The sequence below is a fragment of the Antedon mediterranea genome, chromosome 3 (assembly GCF_964355755.1).
Source record: "Antedon mediterranea chromosome 3, ecAntMedi1.1, whole genome shotgun sequence".
Lineage (NCBI taxonomy): Eukaryota > Metazoa > Echinodermata > Crinoidea > Comatulida > Antedonidae > Antedon > Antedon mediterranea.
Window position 1 is genome coordinate 28,316,399 of NC_092672.1, and position 17,131 is coordinate 28,333,529.

The following is a 17,131-nucleotide window of genomic DNA, read 5'->3' on the forward strand; positions in this document are numbered from 1 at the left end:
ACACTTAAATGTCCAATAATAATAACGCCAGAGCTTCCGCCCCTTAACCCACTTTGCGGCCCAAGCCAATTGATACTAGCCACTAAGGAAAAAAGCGGTATGAAGACGCACTAAATTCTGGCTCTAGATATGTACCACAATGGTCAACTTTTCAAACAAATGTGTGGCATGAAAACACGTAATCAACCAGGCTGTCTCTACGAGCACTCTAGCAGAATGAAACTAGAAGAAAAAATGAATAGGACGAAAAACAGAATTAATTACACAGACCGTAGAGATATTATAGTTCACTATACTACTCTATGTAAAGACACAATAAACACCTTTGTGGTCGAGCCTTTCTTCCCTGTATTTGTCAACCACATACGAGAATGCAATAGCAAGGATGTATTTCATAAAATCTTCGTTCGCGAGGAAAAGTCAAGAGACATAGCTGTAAATAATTGGAGCTCTGTTTACTTATGTATGCTTTATAAAAAACAATAATAAAATCCTACCAATCATTGAAATAATCAGCTTCGATATTAAAATATCAAAAATAATTTCATGCCTCAATTAAAAATTATAAATGGATAAAAAGAACCACTTAAACTAAAGATTGGTAATGAAAATTTTCTAGAAATTAATTAAAAACGCAGCAAAAAATAATTACCGTTACACATGATTAAACTGCAATGAATACCGTAGTTGTAGTTTCGATATCATCACTCACTGAACAAATGAACAATGGTGTAAAATACTCCCTAATATTGTCAGTTTAAATGTAAATTCAAACCTTTTGTTCTTATTTAGGTATATAATTTGGGACTTGACCTTGGAGGTGTAGACATTTTCACACAAAACATCAAAGTACAGTTTTTGATGATAAAAAAAAGGTGATAAAGAAAAATTTTAGGAAGGTTAATAGAGACGTACAAGGATGAGAAATAAAGGTTAGTTAAGCTCTGTTTACACAATCAAACTTTATGTGATAAAAAAATGTTATGTGCCCATAGTTGTGGAGTGAGTTGAGTTGTGGCTTGGTGCTTATGATGCTTGGCTACCACTCCTGGGTTCAAGTCCCGTCACATGTCAGGATTTTTTATCTAAGGACAAAATTACAACTCCACTTCCAAAGAATTGTAATAAGACTGTGTTTTTGAGAGCATCTTGTGTATATGTTTGTCTTGTGAACCTTTGAGGGTCCCTAATGATCTAGATCACTCACCCTCATTAAAATATGGTAAAAAAAAAAATATGGACATGTCATATCACTACAATATTTGGGCATATCACTACCATTTTTGGGAACATACTTTTTTGTCAAACTAGATTGATAGTGTAGACAGAGCTTTAGGCGATGTGATATAACACTAACATTAATAAAGTATAGTATTTTTTCTAATGCTGTGACCTGTTAAGGGTATATCAAGCATAAAGCCACTTGGTGACAATATGGGCAGAATTACTAATGGGTTTCGTTTATACGTTTATGTATAACTACACACTCTAAATAACCTCTATAGATCTATTACAGTAAATGACAACTGGTTAAACATTGTAAAAATAGTTTGGCAGTCATTAATATGACAACAATATGGGCAGAACCACTAATGCCTTTTATGTTTAATAATAGAAAACAAAGCACTCTATCTACATACCTATTATATAAGTCTGTTCTATCTATGTGATACAAAAAAACTTGTTTAATAATTTTAATTTAAAAAGGATGCACTTTAAAATAACATGTTCTAATTTACGTGATACAAAAAACTTTAGTAAAAAAGAACGAAATATAAAAAGGTTTTTGGTTTTGGATATATTCATGAATAAGTAATTTTTGGTTTTTTTTCGGAAAAGAATTAATAATTCTTAACTTAATAGTACTGTGATGAAAATTACTGAAGAAATATAACATATAAACAGGTAAAAAAGGATGATAAAGAATGCAGATGAATCTGACTAGTGACAGGAGCAATCTTAATGAAAAGTGAAAGTAAAGAGCAAAAGAGATGGAACACTATACTGTACTATTAACAAGAAATATTTTCACCAGTGTAGAATAGTCAAAATGCTCCACAAAATCACCTTAAAGATGTCTACACTATTTGCCCAAATAAGGTAGTGATATGACATCATCATTTGTCACATAAAGGTTGATAGTGTAGACAGAGCTTAACAGTGCTTTATACATTTATCAACTGGTATAGCCAAATTGCAATAGAAAACTATGTTTTTCCACTCTAAATTCAGATTGATTAGCATCAGCAGTATATGGCTAAAATGTTTTGATGAAAAATGTGATAAAGAAAGATTAAATCTTAGGAAGGTTAAAATAGAGTACAAGGATAGAGGGAGAAAAGAAAAGATGATTTGAAATTAAAATAAAAGCGTGATAAAGAAAGGAGATGAAATCTGACAATTACGAGCAAAGTTAAAATAGAGTAGAAGGAGGTGATAGAAAGTTGGAGAAGATGATATGTAATTTAAAAGATAAGATATGAATTTCATTAATAGTATGAGGACACAAGGATGTGGGAGAGGATGTAGGAGAGGACAACGAAGATGATAGAGATAATATAAAAAGATGAGATGAGAAATGATTAAGAATTATATACAACAGATGATGAAGATAAAATAAGAGGAAGATGAAGATATAAATGATACAAAAGATATAAAGATGAAAATTTATGTCAAATTCAAGCATTGTGCTAATCTAAAAAATATTCAACCAGTTTAACTAGTTTTAACTGTATATAGTATTACAAATAAGCCTACTCTAGAAATAGTCAAAAAATTATATTAAAAAAAATCCACTTGAATTGAGAATTTAACAATACAGAATAATACAGTTTACAAACTAGGATGCTAAAACGGAAGTACTGTACTATAATGAATATCTTACCAAATCTGCCACTCCCCATCATGATGCTGAACGTCGAGCAACCAAGTGAAAGAGAGTAAATTAGCACGTGTTTCGCCAAGGCCCAGGTTGCTGTGTTCATTCAAGCGTGGCAAACCACATGCCTTGTAATGAAAAGGCTTCAACAGCAAAATATTAATGGAAAGTAATGCATTAAGCGTTTTCAGTGTTTTTTACGTAGAAATACGAAAGGTTTTTTTTTCCTCCATGGTCAGAGGAACTTGTCTCAAAAGAGATTCATCCAACAATGAGAAATCCGTATTCAGTACCTTGAACAAGTAAACCTTTTTTTATAGGGAGTTGTGAACCGATCAATAGATGCATGTATTTCAAAATCAATAAATGTAAAAGTGTCAAAATTCTATGCCACGTGCCTGTCACACACCAAGCTCTAATTCCCTTGCTGCCAATGACAAAACGCCATCCTAACCAATATCATTACATTACACACATCCTCTACAAATCCATAGATGCAGTGTTAAATGCAGAAATTGCTAAAGCAAAAGAAAAAACCTTGACGATTACCTATGCGAGGAATGGCGAGGTGACATGATGCGTGAAATAGGGTCTCAGCATATGCAGATTGCAAGAGATAATGGGTGGAAAACATGTCGCTAAAAAGCTGGTCAATAATTAAACGACTGGTTCAGACTGGCAAAAGGGAGTACAAAAATTGACGGCGTCCATGATTGATCAGGATTAATTGAATTTAAAGAACACACTCAATTTCACCCAAAGTATTCAAACATTTGATTTCATTTATTTTTCATTTTCCTTTAACAATTTACGCAAACATAACTAGATAAAGGAAGTCGCAAATCAATGTTGCAAATAAATTAATTATCCAGTAATTGATTAATTAATTAACGTGGGCTTAAACCTAGAAGTGGGCTTATACCTCAGGCCAATTTACACAGTTATTTCCTTATGATCTTTTACACAAAAGGCTGAGGGGACAAGCGGTTTCCGCTCAGGATAGACACAGATTCTACGTGCTCATCTGTGTAAATTGGCCTTTATACCACAGAGTGAAGTGGGTTTCTTACTGTCCAGAGGGTAGACTTACCTAAGGATGGGCTTAATGTATACCAGGGCTGTTACTAAAACCAGTTTTGTATGCAAAGCATATCATATAATATTTGAATATTCTTTTCATTTGAAAGAAAGAAACTTGTATGTGAAACTAAACATACTGTGTTTATTGCGACACTCCCTTCCTGATGTTATTTTTAGTATACAATATACACTAAATTTGTTTCTAAAGTATCTGTGGATCTAGTCATGGAGACTTCTACATGGTCCGGTAGACAATCATAGTTTTGACAATTGTCTAATTATTCAAGAAAAACAATTGCAAAATTGGAAGCAATAGACAGTAATGATTAAATGATAACACAATTATCTAATTTCCTGTCAGAAAATGTCACTTGTCAATCAATCCAAAATAAAAAAAAACTATTTATATATTTTTAAAATTTATATTTATTGTATAAACTGTAACAATAGATGATATTCCACAAATACAAATAATTAACCACTTGTTTGATCTCATATTAAGGGAGATAGTTGACATGACATTACTTTCAAGCTAATACAAAACAAAACATTAGTACAATTATGTAAACATTTTATAATGAATCAAATAAAACACATGACATGGATTAATTACTCTTTCACATTGTGGCCTTGATCTGACTGAGGCCCGAGAAAAATTTGCTTTCGCATCGAGCTGGAATTTGGTTATTCATTGTCAAGTGAGGTTATTCATGCTCACTGTGGATTAGGAAGGGGAAGGAAGGCGTAGACACCTTAATAGGGGTTGTAATGTATTTATCCTACCTATCATCTTTGTTTATGTATAGTATACTGTAAATAGGCATGATAAGGAAATTCTGGTTTCTGTGTTCCAGGTTTTAGAGAGCAATGCCTCACCATACTTTCTCTAACATTTTGTGAGGTAATTTAGAAAGATTATATTTTTTATAAATTGTACGACACAAATAGATGAAACAAATTGACATTAGAAATGACCATTTGAAAGTAAAACTTACTAGATAAAATGATCTTACTGTACTTTACGCAATACAATACATAAAAACATCAAACAAATCGACTTGTTCTAAGTTTTTATCATTTTGAAAGTAAAACCTCAAGTAATTATTGATAATAAAGACCATTGTAAATGTTTTATTTCAAGTTATGCGTTTCTATAAATAAAATGTGCGAATAGTTTATAATGTGTCCATCAAGCAATTAACAATTCAAGTACTGTATTTAGATAACAGCCACCGACAAGGGTTTAGTAGAAAAATCGTCAATCGTTCTCTTTTTGTAGCTCATTTGCAGTAATAACAGTAACACATTTCTTAATCTAAACATTTTTTTTAGACATCATAGACTTTCCAGAACTTATTTAATTCAAACTACTGTATTCAAACGGTTGTTAGCTGAGGACTTTTAACACATATCGCCAAGACATAGACCGAGTGCTGGCTGTTGTTTGGAACTGTTTCTATTATTGTCATTGTATACAGTGTTAGAAATATATATTATGACATCATGATACAGTAGGGAAAATGATGAAAAACTAATGAAGAATTTGAATTACGCAGATGCTTGGAACTGGTGCTCTAACAAGGATAAGGCAGGTAAAGTTGAATAGTCAATGTAGGGGCTACCAACAGACGATTCTACTACTACTAGTCACTATTTTGCAGTGTTAGAAATAAATTTAGTTTATGACATCATCATAGGGAAAATAATTGAGAAGTTGAAATGGCCTGTTCCTTGGAAGTGGTGCTTCTAACAAGGGTAGGCAGGTAAACTTGGCAATGAGTTGTACCTATAAAAGATTTTACTAGTCATTATATACATTGTAATAATAGAATTAAATTAAGCTGATGACATCATCATACTGTAGGGAGAGACTGATGGAAAAATAGTGGAAAACATGAATGACACTCCTTGAAACTGGTGTCTCAAGAATAGGCAGCTAAAGTTGAACATTTACTATAGGTGCTATACCCATAAAAGTTTCTACTAGTAGTCATTTTTTGCAGTGTTAGAATTAAACAAAGCTTATGACATCATCATAGGGAAAATGATGGAAAACTAACGGAGAAGTTGAATTAGCCTGTTCCTTAAAACGGGTGCTCTAACTAAGGCAGGAAATGTTGGCAATTGTACCTACAAAAATGTCTACTACCATAGTCACTTTATGAGACTAAAATTCAATTGTAGTAAGAATGTTGCTGCTGGCTTGGGACCCACGGTAACCCCTCAAACTCCATATTCAACCTATACAGATAATAGAAATGTCACAGTGTATGGCCTGGCATAGCTTAATTTCAGGAAGAATTAGGCCTACAGTAATTCGGCTGATATTTTAGCTGTCTACACTCTATGTTTTATTTAATGCAGTAGGCCTACATACTCCTCAAGATGTACCCATAGACTACTAGTCACTGTAGCTGGGCTAGAATTAAATTAAAGCCCCATTCCCTACGTTTTTTAGATCTAATTTAAGATCACAAACTATATTTAATGTAAAAATAATACTATATGGTCCTATTGCGATAACTTTTTTTGTCTTTAAACGGTTAAAAATGTGAAAAATAAATCGATTTTAATAATTATAGCGGCCCGCTATAAATCCCAAAATGCATTGCGCGCGGATTGATATTTTTGTTTTTCACCTGTAATTCGCCCACTTTTCGATCGATCGTGAAGGCAAAACAAATGGAAGACTCCTAACTTTTCAGCGAAAATACCGGGTTTTCCCCAATTTGTATCAACGGAGTCTGGCAAAAATAGAAAGACAATTAATGCAGCAACTATACAACGTCAGGCTAGGTATATAGCTAGCGTACGATGTTCGTACGTTATCGATGTTTACCAGCTAGGCCTACAAAACTAAGCCTAGCTAGGCTAGGCCTAAGACCGTCCACGAGAGGTCGATCGCCGCGAGCTACTTAGGTAGTGCATTGTTTCTCACTTTTTATCATAATTTACCATAAAACGTACATTTAAGACAAGGAATGACATGGTTTAATGTTTTTAAAGTGATATATATGTATTATTTTCCAAAAAACGTCCAAAATTGCAGGGAAGGGGTCTTTAAACTTGATGACATCATAATAGGGAAAATGATTGAGAAGTTTTGAAAAATTGTGGAGCCTTCTGATCCAGGTGCTGCTTCCTTCGACAGGAATTAATGGCAGCAATCACAGTACATTTCCTTCCTTAATAAGAAAGCCGAACAAGGCAAGGCTTATTCGGCCGGAAATCTATAAAAAGAGGACAAATTACAAGATAAACTGTTTCAATTTTAAGGCCTTTGACTGAACTCCATGATGTTGGTCTTTTAATCAGTGATGTACAGTAGCCACAAGAAATAAAGTGGTGTGGTTTTTCGCAAGAAAAGCGAACAATCTCTGTTCAAACCACTGGGTTGTCAAAGTGGTCAGGTTGAAACCTTACCAACCGTACTGGCCCTGAATCAGAGGTCCCAACTTGGGAAAGTCCATTTGCAGGAGAGTTCGTCGTGAACCACATTCAATTCGTTGGGGCGTCGAAAGTCAACGCGCGGGGAATCGAAAATCAACACGCGTGTCGTTTACGTCTCTTAATTAATTAACTAAATATGTTACATATACAGTATATACAATATTTACACATAAGTTTGCTTAATTTTTACATAGGTTTATCCATCAGTATTTTTACATTCTTATTTTTTTTATGGACACATCCTCAGTACAAAGAATTTAAAAAATATATACTGTATTTTAACTAAAATTCAGTATATAAAATAATTTAACTTAATTACATAGGCACAGGCCTAGCCTAGGGCTTCTACTAGGCCCTAGCTAGCTACCATTTTAAACCCCCCCCCCCCCCAAAAAAAAAAAATAATAATAAGAAATAACTATTCCGAATCCGTCTTATGCTACATTACGCGAGTTAACATATTATTTCAGATGAAAAACATTGAGTTTTATATTGTTTTATCCATACGTAATTACACTGGCATTAAAGATATAACATTAAAATGTAGGCCGTTTATGAGCTATTTCGCCGATTTCTTATCGCTGGGAAATTTCCCACCATCGACATCGATCGAGGAGTAGGCCTAGGCTAGAATAGAGGCCTAGCGTGCATGCCGGAACGGGTGGATTATTGCTATATAAATAAAAAGTTTGAACAAAAGAGCTTACAACAATCTTAGGTAAATTTTTATTAAACGTAGGCCTACTTGCTTGGCGAATCCATATGCTCGTATTATCGGATCGTACAGTAAAACCAAATAAAACACCGCCTCAACAACCTCGTGCGATGTGCGATCTGTTGTTCTTTGCAGCGGATCAACATTGGTAGAGTCCATTAATTATGAGGGTGTTTAAAAATGTAATAACTATTAAAAACGTGTCTCAACCACTGTGTAATCAAAGCGTTTATTTAGTTAAAACTTGGATCCTCCCAAAATTGATAATTGCGTATTCCGGTGACCACGTGATTGATTCACGGTTGGTTGCACGCTTCTTTTTTTTCTACGTCCGGCGTGTAGTAACCGTGCATGTTTATATTATTGTTACGGTTTAACAAAGGCAGTGCATACAAATAGAAATACAATAGACCACGGAGACTGCATGAATAGATATTGTTTCAACATCCTGCCTCACTTTTGTCTAGTTATTTATTGATTATTGTTGACCTGGGCTGAGCCTGGGTGTAACCGTAAATCAATTTGGCCAAAAATATGGGGAAATTTGAAAATGCGGTAAAAAAATCAAAATGCGGTAGAAAACGTCGAGATAGCGGTAGCGCGGTAGATGGGTACTAAAAGCGGTAGACTACCGCGAGTAGCGGTAGACTTGGGACCCCTGCTGAATAATAATAATAAAAATGTTGTCCTATAAGCATTGAGTATAACATCATCCCCCAGGCACTGATCAATGATAAACTCGGGCAATAATAGTGATGGTATTTTTTGTTAGCTATTTGATATTTATTATTTATCTAAGTATCATGTGATAAAATCATATTTCATAAATTAAATTTAATACCGATATTTGAGAATTCCAAACTACCAGGATAAAAAGTGAGGTAACTGAAACGACATCAGCAACAAACTGAGATTACTGAAAAATGTATGGTACACACTAGACTTATTCAACAAATAAATCTGCCTGATCTATGATGAGGTCATACAATGGAACCTCTACTAAGGGGACACGTTCGGAACCCAGCAAAGTTTGTCCCCTCAATGATGTCTCAATACTGTAATTGTAGACAGGTAATAATACTACACCAAAATGTGCTCAATATTATTATAACATGTTAAAGGGATATGTCATGTCTTGGCAGCAACATTTTTTTCCTATCCGGTTAAGGAAAAAATCATGAACACTGCACATGACCATATTATTATCTACAATAAAGAATTACAAGACAGCTGACCTACTTCCTAAGTAGGTTACTGTACCTTAAAAAAATTAATCGTGGATGGGTGCTCAAAACTTTCAATATGGTACCATGCAGGTTAAGAGGATTTTATCTCTGTACTTTTAAAAAATGAACCAGGGTGGGAGGCCTTACATTACCTGTAGTCTGCAATGAAGAACCAAGCCCTCTCTTGACTTTATTACTTAGTACGCCATACTATTAAACACACAAGCAGGTTTGGGGCAAGCTACTGTAATAGAGATAGAGTGGATCGACATCTATACTGCATTCATTATGCACGGTCCAAACTCGGGATGGTGTTCTAACAGGATTCTGGGCATACTGTACAACCATGTTAGTAAAAATTAAGTTTGAATCAAAAAGCTTCTTACATTGCTCGTATCCTTAGGCAAGATACTTTACTTATGTTTGACTCTCCCTGCCTAACAATTATTACAGAACTGTAGAGGCCTACTTTTAAGTAGTGACTATGTGTGACTGGCTGTGTGAACTAGTACACAAGGGTTACCCCCTACTCGTCTCAAAAGATGTACTAGTTCTTTATAGTTCTTATCCGAGAACACTTGTTTTACCACCACAACCAGCGAGTGGGGCTCAAACCATTGACAATATCATGGCTATATTACGGTTTCTGTCTTAACCGCTAGGCCACTCACTCGCTTGCTGTATTGACGTATTATTATTATTAGTAGAGTAAACACTCATGTATTTTAGGTTGCAAAATTAAGCTAGTATTTTAATAGTATGTACAGAAAGGTGTACATCTCTATTGTGAAAATCTTTTCCACACAAATTAGCAAGTCATTGGCTGATTTAGCAAATTCTCCTCGTGGGAACTAAAATAGGATTAAGTTGAAATGTACTGCCATATGCTACAATACTGTGTAGATTAGCAATTAACAGATCGGGTTAATTACAAAGTGTTTAATCTAATTATAAGTCAAGTGAACGAGATACCACCTGCCACACCCTAGACACAGCAGCTTTAGTGATAGGTCTATGCATAAAGATGTTATCTAATCATTTACATTCAAACCACTCTATTAAATACAAGAATAACTACTTATAGTACTGTACTGTGCGACTTTCAGCACTGAATTTATGATGTAGGCTGACGTCCCTATTAATTAACAACATGAATTAATTATACCTGCATTAAATTATTAGCAAGACTATATTTAATTAGTATTATTATACACACACCCCAAGTGTATCCTTGCGATTTGATTGGTTTAAGTGTATCCAATGCTGTTCAGTATTTGTTCTATTGCATGGTAAATGTCTATTTAATGGTTCTATTATAGTTAAAGTACTGTTCAGCTGTTACACTTTCAAAAAACCCAAATTGTAGTATGCCCTCTAAACTCCAAGCGTTGCCTTTTTGATTTCAGATGAAAGCAGCAGATAAAGACAAGTAAACAAAAGTTTACTTTAGAAAAGTAGGTGGTTATAACAAAAATAACGTTTTGTATTCATAAACTAGAAGAATTAGTCAAACTTTCAAATTCATAAATATTCTCCCTATTCATTATATCATTCATTAATTAATAAAATAAATAAATATCTTTAATCTGACGGAGTGTTCTAGATGGTATATAATAAATAAATGCTGATTCAAAATAAGTGGGCCTTCGAGTTGTTAATGAAGGCTTGTCTGATTATTCCAACATTATCGAGAACTTGTTTGAATAACGTGTTCATATTTCTACCACGCTTCGAGCATTTGTCATCTTGGAAGAATAGCTTTTTCTTCATCTAATCATTATCGGATCTAATCAGATGTGCAGCATAATTTCATTGCTGGGTACAACTTCACAATACAAAATCCTAAGCCTGTGCTTATATTATTTACCTCCGCCAAGGAGGTATATGTAATCGGTAGTGTGTGTTTGTTTGTTAGCAGGATTACTCAAAAAGTACTAAATACAAGATCTTGACCAAAATGAATGTACAGATAGATATGTGGTCAAGGACCATTCCATTAAATTTTGGGACCATTTGGGGACCATGGTCCCAATTCTGGACTACTTTTAAATATACTTTTCAGACCTGCTAGTGTTAAAAGATAGGACAGAAATTTCAAAAGCCGGTGAGCAGTCTTAAAGTAACAAGTAAACTAAAATTGTATTTTCTCGAGAACTACTTGTCTAAAAAACTTTATTTTTGTACAAGAAGTAAGAGTTATGTTTTGTGATTTGTAATTTTAAAACATAATTAGATTTAATGTACAAGTTTTTTGATACGAGTAGTTTAAAAACCCTATTTCTTTTCAAATTCACTCGTTTGATTTTCGCGTTTCTGTTCTATTGTTAGTCGGCTGAAGCTATTGTTAGTTGAAAAGGCGTGTTACATAACCTTTACACCAAATTCGCATACACATGCTTATATTGTGTAATTAGCCTAATTCACACACATCATTAAGACACACACTTTCCGGTGACTAAATCTGATGTAGAACAATTTTACAGTAGGCGGAGGTATGCACTCTCGGAGTGGCTTTCTAGTTTTTTAGGTAGCACCTACTTATGTCAATTTTAGAAAACATTTTTTTCAGCAAACAATACAATTGTTTTTCATTGAAAGCATTGCATCACTGCATTGTTTTTTGGGAGCAGTCCATCATTGTTATAGTTCTATGATGTTTATCGGTGTAGAACAATGGATTGGTATCATAGACAAAAGCTATATTAAGCAGATTACATTACAATAAAATTACAGTATGTTGAAAGCTAGAAGAAAAAATCCAAACTGGCATGATGAACTATTTATAGTTTTCTTAAAACAAATCATTAAAACAAGAAACCATAACAAATTCATGGAAACTTTGTCAATATCGCAGGCTAGGTTTCAGTTATCAAATGAACAATGGTTTTAATTAATTTTGTAGAAAAAAAACCATAAGAAATATCTGCATTTTCAAGGAATAAAACAATATATTTGTTTAAATATTATATTAATAATATTATGAGTGTTAATTTAAATTTTTGGAGCTACAGTACCTAACACATTTAGGAACAAGTATTAAAATGTCGAGGATGTCCAAAAAGATGGGTTTTATTGTATTTTATAAAACAATGTACAATAGATCCTCTCCTTTAGGACACCTCTATTCAGGGGACATCCCTATATTGTGACATAAAATGTACAAGAGGAAATGCACCTTGTAACCAAGTCAATCTAACAACAGGATGCTGAGTTCAGAAGATCAAAGGGTTTATAAATCTATGGCTGTGAGTGTGACTCTTAACATACACCACACACCAGAATATGTACAAATAGCACAGTACTGTTGGTATTTGATTGGTAAGAAGATCAAAGGACTGTTATGGGTTCCTAGCTTGTTTTCAGTGGACACTCCTATTATGGAAACACTTTATTGGACCAAGGCAATCTAACAACAGGACAGCTCGCCATGCGAAAATAGGAACTCCTAACTAACAGGCCTTTGATCTTTAATGTCAGGCTGCGACGAATACATACAGTACTGTACCAATACCATATGTACATATTCTCTGTATTTAAAAAAAAATATATATTTTCCAGGTACATCTTATTCTTATGTAGGGGAATTTTACAGTAGACGGAGATTTGTACTCTCGGAGTACCCTCTAGTTATTATTATTATTGCCTTGGTTGGACTGTGTTTCGAACAACCTTCAACTACAGTATACACTAGTTTAAACACTATAGCCATGCCCCACTTGCTAAGTAAATCCAAAGAATTAAAGTTTTAAATGTATTACAACACCACACCCATTAACACGATAATACCAGGATAAATTAGCTAAGGAGAGACAAGAAGATTAAATTTACTTATAAAGATTAACGCGTTGGAAAGTATCATTTTTCATTACATCAATTAGTTGGCCGAGTATTTATTTACAACCAAAAAAAAAATGTTAATCAAATTTTATTGGCTTTCATAAAAGGTAAAACAAACAGGAAGAAGCATTAATTAATAATAATAATTTAATGAAATTGTGTTATTGTGTCAATTTTGAATACAATTAAATAAGAAATAAAATATGTCAGTAAACTTTAAAAATTTAAAAATAAACAAAACAAATGGATAAACAATGACAACATTTAAATTAAAATAAGGTTTAGTTTCTAAAATGTGACCAATTAGAGGTTTTAATGTCTCAGTGGGTGGCTTTGATTCTTTAAATAAATTAATGTATAAATCAAAATTAAATTTAGGTGAAAGAATGAATAATCATTGAAGTTGTCTCTATTTAGAGGTAACCATTTAATTATTTAGGTTTAATTTCTAAAATGTGACCAACTAGAGGTTTTAAATGCGCAGTGGGTAGCTTTGATTCTTTTAATAAATTAATATAAATTAAAATTAATTCAAGATTGAATTTTTTTATTTCATTTATTTTCATTGCTTTTTGTTTTTTTATTTTCGTCATATTGTATTTTTCTTAAATTGCATTAATTGACTTTAGTGTAAATTGTTTTTTTTGTTAATATTCAAATTAATATTTTGTAGTTCAACCTATATTTTAGGTATATATTCATAACTACAGGTAATTGTTTTTCTTTTTGCGATAGAAGCTAAGCCTACGCTTCAAATTTGCGAATGCAAGGTAAGCGGAGAACTATCGATGCATAATTTGTAAGTATCCACAGGCAATGCAATTAATCCCAAGAGCTGGATTTTGTTTTTACTAATCAATGATGGTTCATGCAATTAAATCTGATCAGAATAAAGAATTATTCACAAATGACAGAAAGCATAAAATGGTGAATCAGTTGCCAAACAGTTTGACTGCCAGCTACGAAATGGAACAAGAAATGTGTTTTTCACTCTGCAGTTTTAGAAACTTAATAAAAAACAGGGAAGAAAAAATTGTAAATAAATAATGAGTAAATCAGATAATTTTGACTATATTAATATCATGAATTGTTTTTAAAAAAGTTCCTAGAAAAATATTGATTATCAAATTAAAGTTTATTTAGAAATTACAGAAAAAAAACAATCACTACAATACACACTCAAAACAAAAAAGAACAAAAAAAAATTTAAATTACCAAAATGAATTTGTCGAGTCTTTTAAAATGGATGTACTGTAACACTAAATGACAACTGAGTTGTACAGTAGCTTGCCATAGCATAATGGACTTGACCAAAAGTAATAACAATTGTTTGTTTTAATAGGTCAATTATAGAGAAAAACTTTATATTATAGTTACAGTATATTGTTTACTGCTTAAATAAAGCACAATATGGGCACAAGTTGGGTAGGTCATGAATATTCATAATTCAATGACTTCAATAGAGGGCAGACTGCATCTGACTTTGTAGTCTAACCAGTTAGCTAGGTTTTACAGTACTGTATACCACAATGACTCATCCATGGTAGCACAGTTACTTTTAAATTTTTTAAATTAGATGAAACAATTTTGATAGACCATTTTCATATGATAAAAGCTTTTAAAATTTGTATAAAATCATAAATAATACTAATACCTGATAATAAACAATAAAATAAAATTATCTCGAGAATTTTAAGACCTGTTGCGTTCAGAATGCTGGGAAATATTGTGCATAGCCATAATACGTAATTTTGGCCCTCTATTGGCAGAACCTCCTCTAAGCGGTCACCTCCCGTAAGTGGCAATTTTTCCCGGTCCCTAGGGTGGCTGCTTACGGATGTTAAACTGTATTCCTATGATACTTTGGAAATAGATACAGTACCGAGAATCGGCTGGTAATATTATGACTATAGTTTGTTTAGTTTGCATGGATCACAAATCACAGACACCATATGGAAAAGGACATAACCTTTTTATGTAATCAACTTTATAAATATCGCATAAATTAAAGTCAGGTAGACCTGGTATGGGAAAACATATACTGTAAAAATAAACTATTCCTAAGTAGATGTTTAGCAAACTATGTAAGGTTGTTTTTGATTTAGTGGCGTTGTACTGTATGTGTGCGGTGCTTTCCAGAATGATCGTAACATCAAAATGGTACATAGCGTTCTCGTCACCAACTAGCCATTCATTCATAGTATTGATAGTAGTAGTCTATCTGTATGCCTATCTGTATGGCAACTATAGAATAGACCAGAGACATGACTTGCCTAAAACTTTTAGCTGATATATTTTATTGAAATATTTTGTTATCAAAGAGTTGTACAAGTATAATTATGTTTTATGAAATTATGTCAAGTGTGTTTAATATTTTTTAAATTTGAGTTAATTTAGATAAGAAAAAAAAGCAAATAGATTATGGAGCGGCTAGCTCTGAATATACAATACTAAGTACCGGTAGTTTAAAATTATACATTTTCAAAGGTCAAACGCCTAGTCTGATACGTTTCGATATATTCAATATTGAACTCAATGTGGTTAAGATGCTTGGCTACCGAACCAAGGGTCTTGGTTCAATCATATCTCAAATCATATCATTATATAAAAAAACTCCACTCGCAAAGATTTTGTTTACGATTTCCAAATTTAGAGATGGTGAATGAATTAGGGTATGGTTATCCGTGGTATTACATAGAAAAAGATCGAACATGGCAAGGTTTAGCATTATAAAGAGTAAATGGAAATTGAATGGGCAATAAACCAATTCTTTTGATTCACACAAATAAATTTACCCAGTCACAAACAGGTTTCATGTTATGTAATAACAGTATGACATTTTGCCAAACTTTAAACCTAGCTGATAGACATTGGTAATAGCCTGGCATTGTCTAAGGTAATAGCCTGGCATTGTCTAAGGTAATAGCCTGGCATTGTCTAAGGTAATAGCCTGGCATTGTCTAGTTGCTATATTCATTTTCTTTCTTTTTTTAGCAAAATATAGTTAATACAAACTGGGGAATACTCAGTATAGAGTAGACTAAAATGCAATCTGTGACCTTAAATTAGATTTGTTTAAATGTAGGGAATGTGGCTTTAAAAATATTTAGAAATTAAAATTAGTCTATTTACATATTTTACTATAAAAATTCAATTTTGGTTTTAAATAAAAAATACTTTTAACATAATTCTAGCATATTGCTAATAAACAATGCCATTTTAAATTTGATGTTCCTTCGTCAGTTTCTAGCCACCGATCGTGTCAAATGAGACACAAATTAATGATGAAATTTCTCATGAATAATTTACGTGAAATTGTCTTTCTCATTCTAACTTTACTCAACAGACCTTAAATCAATATTACCACATACACTTTCAATCATATTATTATTGAACGAATGAGTTGTGTACAGAAATTTCTCGAAAGAAAATTTAAATGAAATTACAATCATCCTCAAATAAGATACTAAGGAAATTCGGATTAGTCCCTCAACTGGCTTGAAGTACATTATCCCACAATGCAACTCACAAAGCCGCCTTTTCTTGGAAAAATTGATTATAAACCGTTACTTGTTATTAAGATTATGCCGATGCAAGACTCGGATGTTCCAACACTCCTGAATTCTCTAGGAGCGCCCCGAATTTTCATCCAATCTCCCAAAAATTTCCCAAAATGTTGGTTTTATTTTAGGAAAGACACATTTTTTAAACCCATTGCTATCTGAACTGTGTTTTTGAGAAGGATTTCTGTATTTATTAAATCCGATTAGTTGCTAGAATGTGCGACGCACCTGATAAGAAGTTAAACGTTAAAACACTCAATCAACTTTTCAATCTACAGAAGGTTGGAATGTCAGCAGACCTCCCAACTCTCCCGCTTTGATGCAATTTCTTGTGATTTCTTTGGAAAAAGAACATCCAATAATAATTTATATTTTCTACTAC

The 17,131-nt window shown here is 33.0% G+C and overlaps 1 protein-coding gene across 2 annotated transcripts in view; it reads right to left on the reverse strand.

Moving 5' to 3' along the window:
* Positions 1 to 17,131, reverse strand: part of LOC140045142 (protein kinase C iota type-like) — a 62,363-nt gene that overhangs the window by 40,572 nt on the left and 4,660 nt on the right. Inside the window, exon 1 of one of the 2 annotated variants that reach the window (XM_072089906.1) lies at positions 2,885 to 2,932. The exons of the other annotated variant lie outside the window; for it this stretch is intronic. The gene's annotated coding sequence lies outside the window, so the exon portion shown is untranslated. Of the gene's footprint in view, positions 1 to 2,884; positions 2,933 to 17,131 lie in introns of those variants that run through there. 2 annotated transcript variants of the gene reach the window in all.